An 18,762-nucleotide genomic window follows, 5' to 3' on the forward strand; every position below is an offset into this window, starting at 1 on the left:
AACTACATATTATAAAAGATTAATATATACAATGTATATGGAACTGAACTCAATAGGCAGGAAAGAACCAATTTAAATAGGGACAAAGCACCTGAATAGACATTTTTCAGAAAAAAGCAAAACAAATGTCCAGCAAATATAGGAAAAACCTCAATATTATTGATCTTCAGGGAAATGCAAATTAAAATCACAATAAGATGTTACTGCACATCCTTTAGAATGGCTATAAAGACAAGTGTCAATGAGCATATGGAGAAGGAGACTCCTTGGGCACTACTGAAATGTAAATTAGAACATCCATGATGGAGAACAATATAAACTTTCCCTAGAAACCTAGAAATAAAGCTACAATGTGATTCAGCAATTCCACTATTTTGTATAGTCTAAAAAAGAGAATGAAATCAGTATATTGAAGAGATACCTGCAATCCCACATTCATTGCACCCCTATTCACAATACCCAACATATGGAACCAACCCAACCTGAGTCCACCAAAGGGTAAGAGGATAAATAAAAAGTTCTCAGCATACAGCACAGAATAGTATTTAGCCTTAAACAAATAGAAAATCTTGTCACTTGTGACAACATAGATAAGCCTGAAGAATATGATGTTAAGTGAAACAGCCTAGGCACAGAAAGTCAAACACTAAGACCTCACATGCAGATTCTACACAATGTGAACACTTAGAAGCAGAGCATAGAACAGTGGACACCAGGGGCGGGGGGCAGAGAAGGTGAATTGAGGAGATGTTTTTCAAAGGATAGAAAATTTTTGTTAGGTAAGGAAACTAACTTCAAGAGATGTATAACATGGTTACTACTATGCTAATAATAATCTATACTAACTTCAAAATTTCTACAAATATATTTTAAGTAAATAAATAAATTTTGAGGTAACATACATATTAATTAGTGACCCTGGAATGTATACATATTTCAAAGCAACATGTTGTACATTACAAGAATGCATGATTTTTATCCCTCAATTTTAAATAAAGAAGAAAAAGACTGGCTTGTAACAATTCTAAAATAACAGAACCTACTTGGAATAGGTGAATAATTTATCTAATTTTAAAATTTCAATATATTATCTAACGATTTTCTCTTTGGAAGGGCATTATGGTTAATGGAATGACATCAAAATATCATTAAAATCCACACAGTACTGAATCATGAACATTTAACAGTCCCAATCCTTTTCCTTACATGGTCTGCCATTCAATCTCAAAAGGAGATTTAGCTGCTCTTACACGGTTCTGATTTCTCTCCTGAAAAAAAATTTCTGCAGCATAGCAAAATGAAAAAGTTGAGAGAGAAAGAAACAGAGAGAAACAGAGAGAGACTGAGAGACAGAGAGACAAAGACAGACAGGCACCAAGAGAGATGCTTTGAATTTTGAAGCAGAATCTAAAAGAACTGTCATAAATACAAGAGTCACAACCAGATTTTGGAACTTTTGAAAGAAATAAAAGACCACCACTTTAATGATCCTAAATTCTTTTCCAATGTTCACTGGTTGAGCCATGGAAGACTTCTAAAAATATTTACTGTACTGTTACCTCCAATTCAAAATTTTCTTAAAACAAAAGTAAAGTACTTGCTAAATTTTCAATAATCAAAGAAAAAAACTTCAATATATTTTAGGATTGTTTTGCGCTGCATACAAATAAGCTATATTTAAAACTTCAAATAAAGGAAACATTTATTTGTGAGTGAACTAGAGAAGTACTAGAATTAATTTTGAAATTAAGACTTTTTAAAATGCATACCAGTAATACTGACTTTATAATTTTTCTAACATGCATTAAGTCCATGATGTACTCTGGTATGTAAACTGGCTGCAGCACTACAAGAAAAATATTTTAAATGCTGTGTTCATATGATCAATTTACAATTGCCTTTCAATTTATACAATTCCTTTTTGAATTCTCTTTTAATAAGTACAAGTTGACATCAGTTAATGAATGTACTTAATTTGATAGGTGAAGTTTTAAAACTACTGTGCTTTGCTTAACAAAATCAAGCCCATTGTCTTATAAAATATGAACAAATTTTAAAAACATAGATGTAAATATTAAATAAAAATTATTTTTGGTAGTCAATTCAATTATAGGAAAAATTTACGTTTGGAATGATTTGAGTGTAAATTTAATCTTTCAACTATAAATTTAATGAAATCTAAATAGAGATCAAGCACATTCAATGAAAATTTAGCACCTAAATTGACAAGTGCTAGAGGTATAATAAAACACAAAACAGAACTGAAAATTTACTTCAAAGAAAAAGATTAAATATCTCAATAATTTCATATTAGTTGCATATAAAAATAATTTTTGGATGTATTTAGTTAAATGCAATATTAATATTAATTATACCTATATTTCCTTACTTTTCTAATGTGATTATTAGAATATGCAAAAGTGAACATGGCTCACGTTATATTTATATTGGATAGTTCTGATCTAGGAAAATGTGTGTCTCTAGAACATATATAGATAAAAGAGAACAAAAAGAAAATATACTAATACTTAATCCTTCTAATACACCTGTATTTTAGATAGAATATTTTATATAAAATATTTTGCTTACTAATACATGTAATTTTAGACTTTTAGAATTTTCTTATCATCAAATTTGTAAATTTCTATTGAGGACACAAATTGAAAGAAGGAAATGCGTTATCAGGATCAAGGGACTTCTAATGTGCCTGGCAAGATAGGCTTACTGGTGACTGAAGTTTTTCAAAGATAGGCTGAAAGACTCTGTCCAAGAATTTAATTAGTTTGATGGGTATTTCCTCCCTGAGAAGAAATTTACTGTTGTGTAAACAGACTTCTTAATATTTGCTTTTATCTATATTTGTAATTCTGATAACTACCACTTGCAGTCTTCCACTGCAACACTCTATAATCACCTTAACTTTACCCTACGACAGTTTTCCTCCTCAAAAGCCTCTCAGGTAAGAGGGCTTGTCTTGTGACTTTTGACTCTGTGATATCTTGGTTTCATATTTTACACCAGGAGACTACACTAAAAGCTGAATGCATTTTACATACAAATGAACATTTTACTGTTCTACATACAAATTGAACATTTGAAAATTAATTATTGATTAACTTGCAGCTATGTTTGCTTAGAGAAACAAGGTGATTCTTCAGTATTTGAAAAAGACTGCCTTAGATATGCTTAAAATATAACATCATGGATTTTCTAGAAATTTAGTCTACATATAATGAAGAGATGGAAGAGAGGAGAGGATCACATGTCAACCAGTGAGCTATTATTCACTCATTCATCTGTCCATGCATTCATTCAACATATTACAGAATGACACAAATATAAAAGAACTCTTTAAATGCTTAGCAAATAGCTGTGAAAAATAAACACAGTCCCTTCCCTTATACAGGTGATATTTTAGTGGAGGAGATAGATATTTAAAAAACAATCATGTAATTATCTCAACTACTTCTTTTTAAAGGACTCTGGAGAAGTCATGCATGGTTTAATTGAGCCCATACAGTGACACTGACAAGGGTGAGGAGAATCGAAAGGGGAATAATATTTGAGCTGAACTCTAGAGCAGGCATTAATTAGGAAATGGACGAAGGAGAGTTTTGCAGACAGAAGGGAAGCATTATGAAATTCCCAAGGGCAGAAAGGCTATAAGATTTTAAAGAACTCAAGCTGACTTGTGTGGCTGGAATCAGGAGAGCAGTAGGTTACAATAGTTGAAAGTGGTAATGTAGATTGTGGGGACCAGAATGTGCCTGGCCTTGAAGATATTATAAATGGTTTAGTCATTTGGATAACAAGAAAAATACTTAAAGCCATAAGCATGGTGGCATGTATATATTTATGAAGTGGCAAGTATATTTTTGTTTCAGCTTTGCTACAGAGTGGAAAACAGAGATAACTTTTTAAAATCAATTAGAGAAGACTATCCAGAAGAACAGTGTGGGCCTGCATATTGATAATGGTGGTAGAGTAAAATGGAAAGATAATACATATTCAGAAGCGACTGCATTTTAGACACGGATGATCTTGGAGAAGGGCCTATGATGTGTTACTCTGAGTATCCTGGCTTGCACAATCGGACATAAAATAAGGTCATTCACTAGAATACAGCATGCTGCAGGGGATGTGGCTTTAACATAATGATCATGAATTAAATTTTAAATGAACTGAATCTGAAAAACCAGTAAGCCAGTAGGATGTGTGAGTGGCAAGTTAGGGAAGCAGAAATACTTGAAAGAACTTTAAAGAGAGGTCTAGATAGAAATATATGTGATACTTTTTTTTTCTTTGATTTATGATGGGGAATAGGTTCGAGGATCCCTGTAGACACCAAAATCCCTAGATGCTCAAGTCTCTTAATTTTTATTGTAATTTTAGTTTATTAGTATATGCATGTTGTACATAATGTTTACATTCCTCATAAGAAGTTGGTACATGTACATAATACATCTTAATTCCTCTTTTCACTCCCTTTCCCTTCCCTCCCCCTATCTCTGGATCCCCTTGTTTTCTACATGTTGGCAATATATAATGTCTACATTCCTTGTGTGGAGTTGATACATGTACATAATACACCTCAAATCCTTTGATTCATCCTTTATCTCTTCCTTCTCTCCACTCCATCTCTTGATTCTTTTCTCCTTTGAGAACATCTCCCAGCTACTCTCTATTATGTATCTTTTATTTTACTTTTTATTGTTACTCTGTGTCTCTAATATAAGAGCAACCATGTTATAGTTAAGCTTGTGTGTCTGATTTACTTCATTTAACATTATGGTCTCAAGGTGCATCCATTTTCCTACAAATAACTCATTTATCTTTCTTAATGGTAGAGTATTATTCCATCAAGTCTCTTATATAAAGTGGAATGATTTTGCATATTACCTATATACATCCTCTTGAATACTTTAAATCATATCTAGATTACTTGTAATATCTAATGTAATGCAAATGTATGTAATTTGTTCACACTATATTGTTAAGGGAGTAATGACAAGAAAAAAATCTTCACACGTTTGGCACAAATACAATTGTTTTTCCTAATATTTTTGATCCAAGGTTGGAGATATATATATATATATATATATATATATATATATATATATATATGTGGATATTAAAGGCTGACTGTATGTATAGTCATGTTACTTGATGAGAAGGACAAATTCTGAGAAGTGTGTTATTAGAGTATTTCATATTGTATGCCAAGATGGCTAGAAAATCACTAAGTCATATAATCTTATGAGACCACTGTGGTCTTTCATTGATGGAAATATCATGTAAACATGAATACATATATATATATATATATATATATATATATAAAACATATACACATACATTATATATAAAAACATAAATGGCTTCACTCTATCTATACATGGAACATTCTCTTTCTGTTTCTCTCCCACCCTGTATATATGTATGTGTGTGTGTGAGTTTATGTAGACACTTTAGTTCATTCAGTTTGTTATAACAAAATATCATAGATTGGGTAACTTATAAACAACAGAACTCTATTTCTCACAGTTTTAAAGACTGGAAAGTCCAAGGCACCAAGACATTCATTACCTGGTGAGTCCCCCTTTCTTATGGATGGTGTCTTCTTGCTGTGTCTTCACATGGTAAAAGCATCTAACTAGCTTTCTTTGTTTTAGAGAACTAATCCCAATCATGGGACCATAACAGTATCTTTCTCTCTAGATATATATGATTACAACTGTCTTTAGTAATCATACATAAGTTTACAAATATTGAGAGAGTATGCATGCGTAATAAGTGAACCTGTTGTTTAAAATACTTACTGAATATTTATTACATGTCAATATACCAAGAACTGTCCTAAGTACTAGGGATCCAACAGTAAGTGAAAAACCCCTACTCCATATCTCTTACATTCTGTAACTAAGAGACAAGTAATAAGCATAATTGATAGTAAATTATGCATATATTGGAAGATGGTCAATACAATGAAGAAATAAAAAAGCCTAGAGCCTAGGATTCTGAGTTCAGCAAGTAGACACTGCAATACTAAATAAGATGAACAGACTGGAGATAACTGAGACTAATAATAGGTGAAAAACTAAAATAAATGAGGACGCAAACCATGCTTCTATCTAGAGGAATGTCCCAAAGGGGCACCAGTGCAAAGACCCTAAAGAAAGGAGAGACCAGGTGTGTTCAAGGAATATGTATGTCCCTGTGGCCATTGCACAGTAAATGAGAAAGGGCATCGGAAGAGCAGAGGAAGTAGTGGGCTACAGGGCACTGGGCCTTGCACACCAATGTAAATATATTAACTTTTACTTTGAGTGAAGTAGGCAATCCTCGAAGGGTTGGATTAGAAAACTGTCAGGATATGATTTACATTTGAAAGGAGAATGCTTGGTGTTTCCTTGAGATTACATTTTAGAGACGGTGATCATCTGTCCTGGTTTTCCTGACTCTGAAAGTTTTCCTCAGACATAGTAATTTCAGTGCTACAAAGAGGAAATTACTAGGAAAACTGAGATACTTGCTCATACTAGGAATATGTGCGAAGATCAGGAGAGGAAGTAGAAAAACCATTGAGGAGCCTATTGCAATAATTTCAAGCAGTCATGGTGTTCATGACCAAGATGATAGCAATGGAGTTGTAAAGAAGTGACCGTGTCACAGAACTATGAAGTTAGAGAGATTGGGTTTGTGAGAGACTAGATAGTGTGGTATGAGTAGAAAGGTCAAGGCCTAAACCAAATAAAAGGACTGACTGGGCATTAGCTGTGTTGAGTCAGCCTATGGATGGAGTAAAATTTTAGAAAGAATGACCCCTTTTGATCATGTTGCGCTTTAAATACACATTAGATATTTAAGTGAAGATATTTATTATGCAGTTAAATATATAAACATAGAAGAGAGTCATGAAGTCTGGGTTAAAAATCTACTTTTGGAAGATATCATCAAGGAAATTGCATTTAAGATTGATTCCTGAGTTGATGCTTGTAAATTGCTTATGGCAAGTAGCTTTATTACCAGTATTTGGAACCCTTAGGAAATTACTACTTCTCAGAAGTATCTTCCAGGTGTAGCTAGCTTTTGGGATTTGAGTCTGTTACAGGATCCTACTTCTTCAATTTACTGGGGATGAGAAGTTTCTGCCTACTGCCAGCTGCCAGTTCTTTGGCACTGACCTATAGGGGTTTTTTTAAAGGCCCTTAGGCAATAACAGTCTTGGTTTATCAGGAGAAACAACTGATTAGCACAATTAGGTCACCTTGGCTAAAGTAGTACAATCAACAATAACAACATCAAATACAGCCTAGAAAATGATAAACTGTAGCTCTTAATATGGCAATTTTTCCCTTAGGGGATGTGTTAGTTACTTTTCTCTCATGGCTGAGACAAAATACCCAACACCCAAAATAAGAGGGGAAGGGGTTTATTTGGCATACAGTTTGTAGAGGTTTCAGTCCATAATCGGCTGGTTCCAAGGCAGGGAAGGGAAACAGGCATCGCAGAAGAGAAACAATATGACACATACAAGGCAGCAAAGGCAACAAGAGAGTTTAAAGGCATCTTTCTGCCCCTTTTATCTTAATGAGACTACCGGGATTAGGGCAGTGCCAAATTAATCACTCACATGTAGTGGTTTAGTAATCACAGGCCCTTAACCCCAGCATCACACATTCCAGATTAATACCTCTGAAAAAGAAAGTCCCACCTATTCCACACGAGGCTTTGGGGGGACATCTAAACACAAACCATAACAGGGAGAAAATTTTAAAGGGGTTAGGGGGTGAAAATAGAAATAGAAGAGGAAGAGATCAAGCAATGCTAGAGGACAAACTTTAGGAAACTGGTGAAGACAGGTGGGAAAGAGAAAAGGGAAAAATAAAGACATGAACAGAACAACAAAAAAACTAGACACCATGTCCAAACAATCAAGAGGAAACAAAACAAGAACTAGAAAGGAGTAAAAAAAGAAAGAAAAAAGAAAAGGAAAGAGAAAAAACCCACAAACATCCAATTCAAGATGTCTCTGTTGTCACTGTTAGGCAATGTGGGCAAAAAGAGTCCAGAGTCAAACTGATTAATCCCAGCAAGCTAGCTGCAGCCTCACAGTGAAGTAGTCAATAATCCCAGCCAGCCTGCCCCTTTAGTTCCTCTGAAGTTCAGGCCAGTTTCTGGCTATGAGGCTGGAACTGGATTCCTTGAGCCTACAAGGAATGTGTCTCCTGCTGACTTGAACTAGGGACCCACACGGAGGCACCAGGAGCCACTAGACAGAGTCCTCCTGCAGCTGTTCTGAGTTCTTAGCTCAGTTGGTCCTTCTTCAAGATGGCTACTAGCCAGTCACCCTCTCCTGGGTGAGGTCTGAACTTAGATAACTCATCAGCCAATGCAGTCTGGTGCATTTCTCTGTGGAGGCCTCTGGGGTTGGCAGCAGTTACTGTGCTTCTGCAGCTTTGGCCTGCTGTTCCCTCACTGAGAGTCCGGGTTCTAGAAGAGAGCACTGCTTGGTACCTCCCTTCTCTTCATTAAAGTCTCTCTCTTCACTCTCCCTGTAGACTTCAGTTCTTGCCTTACATCCTTCCTGGGTCTGAAGGACTCACTTCCCTCTTTCTTCTCTTCCTTGCGCTACTATATTCCAGTGTCAGGACACCAAATCTCTCTGTGCTGCTCACCACTCTGCCATCTTCCTGGAAGTCTGGACATTGCATTTAAAGCTGTAAAACTAGGTGAATCATCGTGGGATTGGTTAAGAGAGAGGAAATTTAAGGGCCTGATAAAATCACCTCCTCAAGGTGTATGGAATGTAGAGAATGCCAATACTTAAATGTCTAACATTTAAAAAGAGAAGATGGTCTGGCAAATAAAACTTGAAAGGAGGAAATTAAAGATACAGGGGAAAAGTTCAGAAGAAAAAAAAAAGCCCCAGGAGAAATTTAAAAGTTGATTTAGTCCAGTAATTCAAGAAAAATAGATTGTTCTTTGGGTACTGTTCAAAATCAGAACAATTGCTAGTTGGTCCATAAATCCATCTGCTTTTGTTAGTGATAATTTATGTGGTTATAAGTGGCTTTAGAAACCACACATTTAAAAGCCAGTTGATCAGTAACAGTCTCATTTCAATAACCAGTTTTCCAGAGCTCTTGCTTACTGTGTCCTTAAACACTCTCAGCTTTGAAAATTTCTCAGTCTTTGCACACCATACCTTCCCAAACACTACCGTCAAGAAAGACTGTCCATTTCAAGTATAGTTCTGCCTTACTTAGTATAGAGCACACATAGCTTTTTGTTTCAGATAAACGAAATCTCTTCTTTTGACCATATGTCTCAAAAAGTAGGGAGTGGCCAGAAGCATTCAATGTAACTAAGTCAAAGAAGATAAGGATTAATGGTGATGTGTTAGGTAGCTTTCTATCTCTGTGACAAAATATGTGAAGAAAAAAAATTTAAGAGGAAGAAATGTTTATTGGCTCACAATTACAGAAGTTTTATCCATGGTTATTTAATGCACTTGATTTAGGCCTGTGACAAGGCAGAATGTCATGGTGGGGAGTAGTGGAGAGCATAGTTCTCCCTTCATGGCAGCCACAAAGTGAGGGACAAGATACTACCTTCAAAGATGTATCCCCAAGGACCTAATTTCACTAGCAAGGCCCTATCTCCTCCTTAATTTCTATTACTTCCCAAGGGTCCATTAAATTATGAACCTTCATAATCCAATAACCTTTTCAGGAGACCCTTTCTGAATACTGCTCCCTTGGGACCTTTAATACATTAGCCTTTGAGAGATATTTTAGATCCAAATCAGCAAATGATCAGTGGATGTATCAAAACAGAAATTATTGGTAATTTTTTAGAGTGATTTCCATCTAGTGCTGAGGGAATCAGACACAAATGACTTAAGTAGAGAGTGGGAATTTATAAAAATAGAGTGAAAATAGAATATGTTATAGTTTCTTTAAAATAAGCTTCAGATTTTAGAATAGTATTATGGTATTACTAGAAAAATAAAATTCTATTATTAGAATAGTGTTTATACCAAAAATGGTACAGTTCCCATATAACCCAAATCAAGATTGTCCTATTGTTAACATTTTACAGGAAAGAACACGGTTTTCAAAACTTTCACTCTGAACAGAAAAAAAAATGGGTAAGAAACTAGGTGGGAATTCAGGTTACAGAATCTTGTTTGAAAAATCATTGGTTACTTTCACTTGTTGTGTTTGTCTGTTAGTTTAAGACAAAGCTGATCAGGTAGCTAACTGATGGTTACAAAAATCCTAAAGACAGAAGGAGTATGAAGATAGAATTTAGGAAAAGGGTACTTCTTAGAACATTTAAGATTGACATCTCTGATTACAGAAAGAACTTCTATTTTTAATTTCATTTCGTTGATACAAATTAATCTGCCAGACATATTTCAGAGAAACTCTAGAGTATTTATCCCATTCTAAAGAATAGACCTGGACATTGTAGCTGAACTTAATACCAGCTCATATACATTGTGGCTAAGATCCACCTCTGCATGCCAATTTGTCCATATAATTTAACTTCAAATCCTCTATCCTTTCTCCAAATGCTATTAATTTGGCTGACAAGCTACTGTGGCTCCCCATATTCATAAAATGTGACAAGACAGGAAGCTGAAAGACTTTACATGTTTCTCTGATGCCTTCCTTTTAGCTCATCTTACTACAGAACATTAGGAAAGGACAAAGGTGAAATTCAGCATATATTATCCATCCTTCCAATGATGGGAAATACACCAATCAGTAACTTTTTGGTTAAAGATTAATGGAAGTGATTAATATATTAAAGAACGCAATTTTAATCAACATTATAATTTTTAAACTTTCCTCTGAGAAACTTGAGTCAAAAACAAAGATTTTTAAGAAATAAGTACTCGGGGGCCAGGGATTTAGCTTAGTGGTTTCGCCGCCTGCTGCGCAAGCGCAAGGACCCGAGTTTGATCCCCGGTACCAAAAATAAAAAAAAGAAAAAAAGAAAAAAGTACTTGAAACAAGATATAAAAACACAACATAGCACATTAGAGAAAGTTCAGGCAAATCTAAGAGGACAAAGTCTAGGAGGTGTAGCCCAAGCTTCTAACAGCAATTGTCAAGGACAAAGACCAAGAGGCAAACAGAACTACCTCCTTACCCTGCCTGCCTTAGGCCGCTTCTTCCACGCTGCTCAGCTAGCAACATTTTTCCCTTGGATTCAGCGGTGCTCTGGTATTTTCCATTTCGCAAAGTTTATGCACAGCACAGCCGATTTTCTCCAAACACCAGAGCTACAGAACCAGAAGTGGCACCCTTAAGTGCCACAGGAGGACTTACACCGTTGTCATAAAGCTCTTGCAAGTGTGAGGGATTGGGGCCAAACAACCGGGTAAAGCCTTTATTTTCTGCTTCACTGATCTTCTTTCACCAGTACCCTTTACAGTGTATCTTGCCTCTTTTCTTACCCACCTCATACTTGCATGCTGAGCTCTGATGAGGTCTGACTTGGGCCAGCACCATCCCCTGGGTATGGGTACTAAATGCTGGCTGAAATTTCAAGAAAATCTGTAGGCTAAATGTCAATTTTATGAATAAAGAAAAACATTGTACCCACAGGTGTAAAGTGGTTCTGCAAACTTTCTCAGTTAGAGTATAGCTGGAATATCCAGAAGACAAAATTTAACTTGAGAATAACCAATACTTGGGCTAAATATCATAGCTTTTGTTTTTCAGTAACAGAACAAGCTAAAAGTGGAGAATAGCATGCAAACCCCAGAAAAAGGCTTGTGCAACCCTTGGCATAAAAACTCAGGCATAGTATTCTGTCAAGTCTGCTCCATTGATTCCACTCTTGGAGCACAAACAATTCTATTTCAAAGGGAAAATTTTCTTCTCCACTCAGCAGACACATAAATCTGTGCAAGTTAGTCAAAGATACTCAAGTTGGGATGGAACATTAAGCAATAAAGGTATTTACACTCTCATTTTATTGAACAGGAAGCTAAGTCCCACAGAGATTAGAGTATATAATATAGTATTATATATATATATATATATATATATATATATATATATATATATATATACACATGTATGAGTGATTAGGGACAGTTTAAAAATTTCCACTTCTTTTTCTTTAAAATTAGGAAAATATTGACTTCACCTACTTCACAAAATATTGTGAGGGCCTATGAGGTAATGTCTGTGAAATATAAAACACTAAGCAAAAATAAATGATACATGCAAAGATCTAGACAGTTTCAAAAGGAGAAATGTTCATACTAAGGGGGAAAAAAACTACCACTTATTAGCTGTTCTCCTTATCCTCCCAAATTGTCCTGGCAAGCAGAGTTGCGGCAGTGAAGGTACAGCCCTTCTCAGAGGCCGCCCGCACCAGGGACTGGCCAGTGTGAGGACACAAGCCTGTCTGACTCCCGCTGCCAGTGTGTGTGCAACTCTCGATGGCAATTCCAGCCATTTTATCTGTGGGACTAAATAAAATTGTATTGAGTTTACATCATAGCCAAACTTCTCTTCTGTCTAATCCTGCTCCCTTTTCTTCTGTTCCATTGATCTCAAGAACAGTTGTTAACAGACTTTCCACACACACTTCTACTGCAGAATAGGCTTCCCGGGGAGCCCTGCCTGTGACACTGACATCTTTTTCCTAAGAGAGTAAAAGTGTTTTACCAACCTGGCACTGGTCAAGGGAAAGCATGCTGTGTTCATGGTCTGTTGGTTCCTCTTTCACCAATGCAACTGTTGGCCCTAAGGAAACTAGACACTCAAGGAATGTGACCAAAACAACGAGTAGGCAAGCGCCCTCTGAGAAGTGTAGACTGGAGGGTAGCTTACTACTACCTCTGAAGAACCTTGGGTGTTCTTCTTCTGCCCAAGTCCAAGGTTTCTAGGTCTGGAGAAACAGGCTCAGAATGCACATAGAAATCCACTGCATTTGAATTCTGGGAAGGTGGTCAGATGAAAAAGGGTTACCATTCCCTCTCCTTGTAACTTTAGGGAGAAGCTAAAATTCAGAAGGATTTGGCAAACTGTAGAAAGATCTTTCTGTTTACTAGGCAGCAGAGGTAGATTATTACTGAAACTCTGACTCTGAAGGCCTTGCAGGGTATTTTACTATGCATTGCTGAAAAGATCTCGTGGTCAGGCATGGTGGCCTACAGTAGGTGTAAGAAAGTGGGCCCTTGTGGTACCATCTATGAATGACACCTATGACACCTGTTAAACACCTGTTGAATGAGGAGAACTAACTTTAAGAGAGTGGAAGTGCTGGGGAAAGCAGGTATATTCTTGACTGCTCAAAGAGAAGAGAGCTAATCTCAAAAGAGAACACTGACATATTTAAAAATGAACAAAATTATCACTCCCACAAGGAACTTTCTAATTCTTAGCAATTGCTTCTACAATGCTTTACTACAGTGTTTGTCCATGCATCTTCAGTGAGCTGTGCCACATAGACATGCAGCTAAGGTCCCAGTACAGGGTCAGCTATGCTAATGAATTGTTTTGCATAACGATGTCCCATGTCCCTGCCCTCACTGACAGGACAACATTACACTGCTTTGTTAATCCAACTGCAAAGATTTTGTCGGGTTCTGCCAGATGTGGAGAAATGTCCCCTGTGCCCTGAGCCCTGTTTAATCAGATCCTGGGCTGTCAGGTCTGAAACTTGAGCAGAAGGAAGACATAAATCTCTTATTACAGGTTACAAACTCCAATACTCTGTCTATTGGTATTTTCTAGTAACATTGGCTCTGAGGCACCTGATCTTTCAGGATTTCAAGGAAACCCAGAAATTTCTATTTTCTAAAGTAGCTCATGGCCTGCCTCTTTAGTATGAAATAAAATACATCTCTCTGCATGTGGGCTCCAATCCATACCCTGCTTCTAAATTATAATGTACAGAGTACTTGATTGTTTATCAAGTACATTTTTTTATATCACTAAATCCTTGGAAGGTAAAATGATAAATTCCATTTCTTTTCTCTGGGTGAAGATGCAATTTAGGGGTGAAATGGCTTGTTTAGTAAAAAAGAAAACTTAAGGTACTGATATCAGCCATATACTGAAGGTCTTTTTTAGCAACCCTGAAGTTTCCTTAAACTTTATTGAATACTAAATATACATTACTTCTCTTTTAATGTCTTATCACTGGTGACTGCTTCTGCTGTCTCAACCACTATGCATCTATGACATTCTCCCTACCCTAAGGTAGTAACTTCTATCTGTTGCCTGCTTCTAAACTTAGTGTGTGGTTTCTGTTTATGCTTTTTTTCTTGAAATCTCTAATCTTCTGGGGTTTTTCTTTTAATTCTTTCAACTATTTCTCAAACCCAGTCCAATTAATACTGAACTAAAAATAATATAGTGTGACAAGTGGCTTATTACAAAACTCAGTATTTAATAGTTGATGCCTATTGAACTCAGAGAAGTAAAATTTGAATGTGGATTAGACAATGCACTATTGGACAATGAAATCAGGAAGAGGGAAGCAGAATTTAAGTATAATTTGATGCTTTACTTACTCATTTGCTTTTCTAATTCTAGTAAGTATCCAAGTTCTCATAAAAGCAAAAGACCATCCTGTTACTGTTGTGGGTGCTCAGCATCTCTGAGAAGGGAACAGTGAGCACTGCTGTCTGAAAAGGAAAGAATCAAATCTCCACCATATACCTTGTCCTGTAGAAGGAACCTCACAGTTATCTCCCAGATTACCTAAAATAGGAAGTGCAGATACTTCGAAATTATTAATAATTTACCAGATATTTGTTCTTCGAAAACAAGGAGCTAAATCTTAGAACACTCTAATAGGTGCAAAAATCAGCCACAGGGAGATACATATTTCCAATTAGCCACACTAATCAAAATATTTACCATTCTTCTGAATTCTACATTGTGCCAGACTCTACATAAAGAGTTATGAAGATGACATTGATAATGCTTACAACTTTACATAATGGATTTTAGAATTTGTCTATTACAGTTGATGAAATTACTACCTAGAAAAATCACACAAAATGTAGTGAATCAAGGATTTAAAAGAGACAAATGAAGAAGAGCTCCATGTAGCATACAAGCTCCAGAGGTGATTATATCTATCAGTCAAGTCATGTGAATTCAAAAGAAGACAGACTAGTAAATAACCCATAGGGAGTTGTCTTCATATTCCAGGGCAGAGTCTGAGGTAAGTGTAGGTGCTGCAGGTAAGAGAACTTAGTGTTGTGTTTTGCTAGGCCTCTACCACCAAGTCAATCGATAGCGTATTGAAAACAATAAATCTAGCTCTATCTCCTGGACTCTTCCATGGTTTTACATTTTTGTGTTTCTTTAGAGGGGGGATTAGTTTTCACTTGTTTCAGTTTTTTCTTTTCTTTTAAATTCTTTTTTTTAAAAAACTACAAGTTTATCTTGGTTGAACATAAGAATTCATTCCCATTCTTCCCAGGGCAGTTAGCCCAAAGAATAGACAGGGTAGAGACAGCATCAGGCCCAGATGTCAGTGGTTCACCGGAAGGGAAACAACTGGAGACAGCTGAAGCCAGCTGAGACTTTCTTTCCCTCCTGCAGCTTCAGTCTTTCCCCATATTAATTCTTCTTACACAATTTTAAAGTTTCACTCCTACGCTTGCTTGCTCAAAATATGTGCACCTAACCCCCAAATTGTTTAGATTCAGAGGTTCGTAGAATGAGGCAGAATTGTGTTACATTTTTCCCCTACTGCATCTTGAAAGGTCCCATTTTATATTTTCTTCTCCGTCCAAAAAGTGTGCAGGGAAAAAGCAAATCTTCAATAAAATCATAATTTATTCCTAAAAAGACAATCCTGAAGTTACTGTCTTAAATTATTAGCAGCCTACAACTTCACATACACACACACCCAGAAGAATTTAAGAGCAACAAAAATACAGGGATCAAATCCCAGACTCCCTGCTACTCAGAAAGAAAGTTTCATACACCAGAGGGTCAAGTATTTTTGTAAGGATGGCTCTGTGGGTATTGAAAGGACATGTGGCTTTACTTCAGCAGTTTTCTTGACCAGAAAATTATTGCCTTTTTTACTTTGTGAATTTGCTGAATCCTCAGAAAGAACAACTAAAATACAGTCAGTGCCAGGTGGTTCTAGAGGAAATATTCCCCCAGAGTCTGATACTGCCATCTCTGAGAGAGAGAGAGAAAGAGAGAGAGAGAGAGAGGACACTGCACTTTATCAACACAGAATGTCACATCTCTTCTCCTCCCTGATGAGAGGTTCAAGACAGAATTTGACACAACTCCCCCTTACTAGTAACATTTGTCAATGACGAAATCTGCCAACAGCTTCCTCAAAAGTCTTGTAACTTGGATAGTTCAGGTGGTAAAGTCCACAGTATAACAAGATTAAAATATAAGGTAGAATATTATATATATGACTTGAAAATATATACATATATGCATTCACTAAACACATTTTTGTAGGACAATTAATAAATAACAAGCACAGTGTTGTGTATTGGGATACATGTGAATAACAACAAAGAATATAATAATGACTACATATATGTAAAGAGCAACTCCTTTATTGTTTATGTCTGAAACTGTCCAGTGGAATTACATACTTTTTCTTATTAAATTGACCCAACCAAAGCTAAAACTATAACTATTAGATTGTTACATGGATGAAGAAGCTGAAAAGGTAAGTGCCTTTCTCAAGGTACCAACTGTAGAAAATCATGCATGGTAGAAAACAGACTTAATCACATTAATGTCTCACTAGAAGTTCTGAAGAGGTGCGGCACATGAGGGGAGGTTCTGGATACTGTGTTTTGTTAGGGAAGGAGCATTGATTAGACATAGTCATCTTTAACATGAAAACACTACTGAAGGGGGTTTGATATTAATGCAAGACTTCTATAGTTTTATTATAAGTAAATGAAGTTGGAATCACATGTTCAACAGTAATACTCAGTGAGCAACCTGGCTGTGAAAAAGATACTAGCTAGCTGTGCTAGTGCACACCTGTAATCCCAACATTCTAGGAGTCTAGAATGGGAGTATCACGAGTTTAAGCCCAGCTTGGGCAATTTAGTGTTTTAGCAAGGTCCTATATCAAAATTTAAAAAAAAAAATTAAAAAGAGCTGAGGAGCTCAGTGTGAAGGCCCTGGGTTCATTTCCCAGTACCACCAAATACAAAGATTAAGTTATACAACAAAACAATATCAAATCAAAGTGGACTTAAGAAATCTTCTCATCATTATTGAAATAGTATTTAAATTGCTTTTTTTAGTATAAATGTTTATTTATATTTAGTGTAAAACACTCATTTTTCAGTTATTAAATATTTGAATGCAAATATATTGTACAATAATTTGTTTCATTCTCTTCTAGTCTAGCACTGACTTCAAAATGTTTTTTGAGAGTGGATTTGAAATAAAATTTTAAACTTTAGACTCCTTAGTCATCCAAGATAATTCAAAATGTCAGACATAGAGTTGTCACTTGACAAAGCAATTTCACTCTGAGGTACCTAATTGGAAATATATGTTCACATGAATACTTGTATATGAACTGCTCATAGTAACATAATTTGTAGTAGTCCAAAGATGGAAACAACCCAAAAGGCCATCAACTGATGAATGAAAATGTGGCATATTCATACAAATAAACAGGTTATGACATATGCTATGACATGGATGAAACTTGACATTATGGTAACTGAAAGAAACTAGTCAAAAAACCAATTAATTGTATAATTCTGTTTATGCTTAATATCCAGAATAGACATCTATCAAAGTAAACTAGTGGTTTCTTAGCCCTGGAGGGAGAAATAATGGGTGACTGCTAAGATGTATAGGATATATTTATGGATGTGGAAATATTCAAAAGTTGCAGTGGCTTCATAACTTTGTGATATACTGAAAATATAAAAGTATACAATTTAAATGAGTGAATTTTTGACATGTGAATTTTATCTCATTAATGCTATTATTTAGAAAAAGTTCAGAAACTCATGTTGAAAATCTCTTAGATTAGAAAGAATATAATCTAAGCAGGCAAGCTTTGTCTTCAATGACATCTATTCATAGTCTCAAGAAGTCTGCTGCAGTACCCAACATCACACACTGATAAGAAAACATGCAAGAATGAAAGAGAAGTGGGCCGGAAATTTAGCTCAGTGGTTCTGCCACCTGCCTTGCAAGTGCAAGGTCCTGAGTTTGATCCCTGGTACAAAAAAAAAAAAAAAAAGAATGAAGGAGAAGTAATATATTTTGCAAACTTTATTATAACATATTTCAGAAATATACAAATAAACAATATGATGAAAATCCATGTGGCTACCTCACAGATTAAGAGATAAAGCAAGCCAGCCAATATTGTTGATATCCTTGTTGACTCCTCTGAAATTTGTCTTAGTTCTTACTGCATATGTATGTTATGTCCAGGCAATATGTGGATGTTTTATGATTTTTATTTCATACACATGGTATAATATAGTGTTTCAGTCACTTTCTGGTTGCTAGGACAAATTACTCAACACCCACAATTTAAAGGAGGGTTCAGTTCATAGTTGACTGGTTCCAAGGCAGACATGGCATGGTGGAAGGGTCTAGTGAAGAAAAGCTGCTCACTACATGGCAGCCAGAAAACATGGAGAGAAGGGACACACTAGAGAGGAAGATATATTTTCCAGGTCACACCCTCACTGAGCTGCCCCTTCCAATCAGGCCCCACCTCTTAACAGCACTTTCAGCTATGAAGAAC

General features: G+C 35.9%; 1 long non-coding RNA gene across 1 annotated transcript in view; it reads right to left on the reverse strand.

Moving 5' to 3' along the window:
• LOC110345687 (uncharacterized) overlaps positions 1–12,005 on the reverse strand; it is a 203,762-nt gene extending 191,757 nt beyond the window's left edge. Inside the window, exon 1 of the long non-coding RNA XR_015439544.1 lies at positions 11,164–12,005. This is a non-coding gene — a long non-coding RNA (uncharacterized LOC110345687). The remainder of the gene's footprint in view (positions 1–11,163) is intronic.
• Between the last annotated feature and the right edge of the window lie 6,757 nt (positions 12,006–18,762).

The sequence above is a fragment of the Heterocephalus glaber genome, unplaced genomic scaffold, assembly GCF_053883595.1.
Source record: "Heterocephalus glaber isolate CG9 unplaced genomic scaffold, H.glaber_assembly_v1.0 deba00001472, whole genome shotgun sequence".
In the NCBI taxonomy this organism is placed as follows: Eukaryota; Metazoa; Chordata; class Mammalia; order Rodentia; family Bathyergidae; genus Heterocephalus; species Heterocephalus glaber.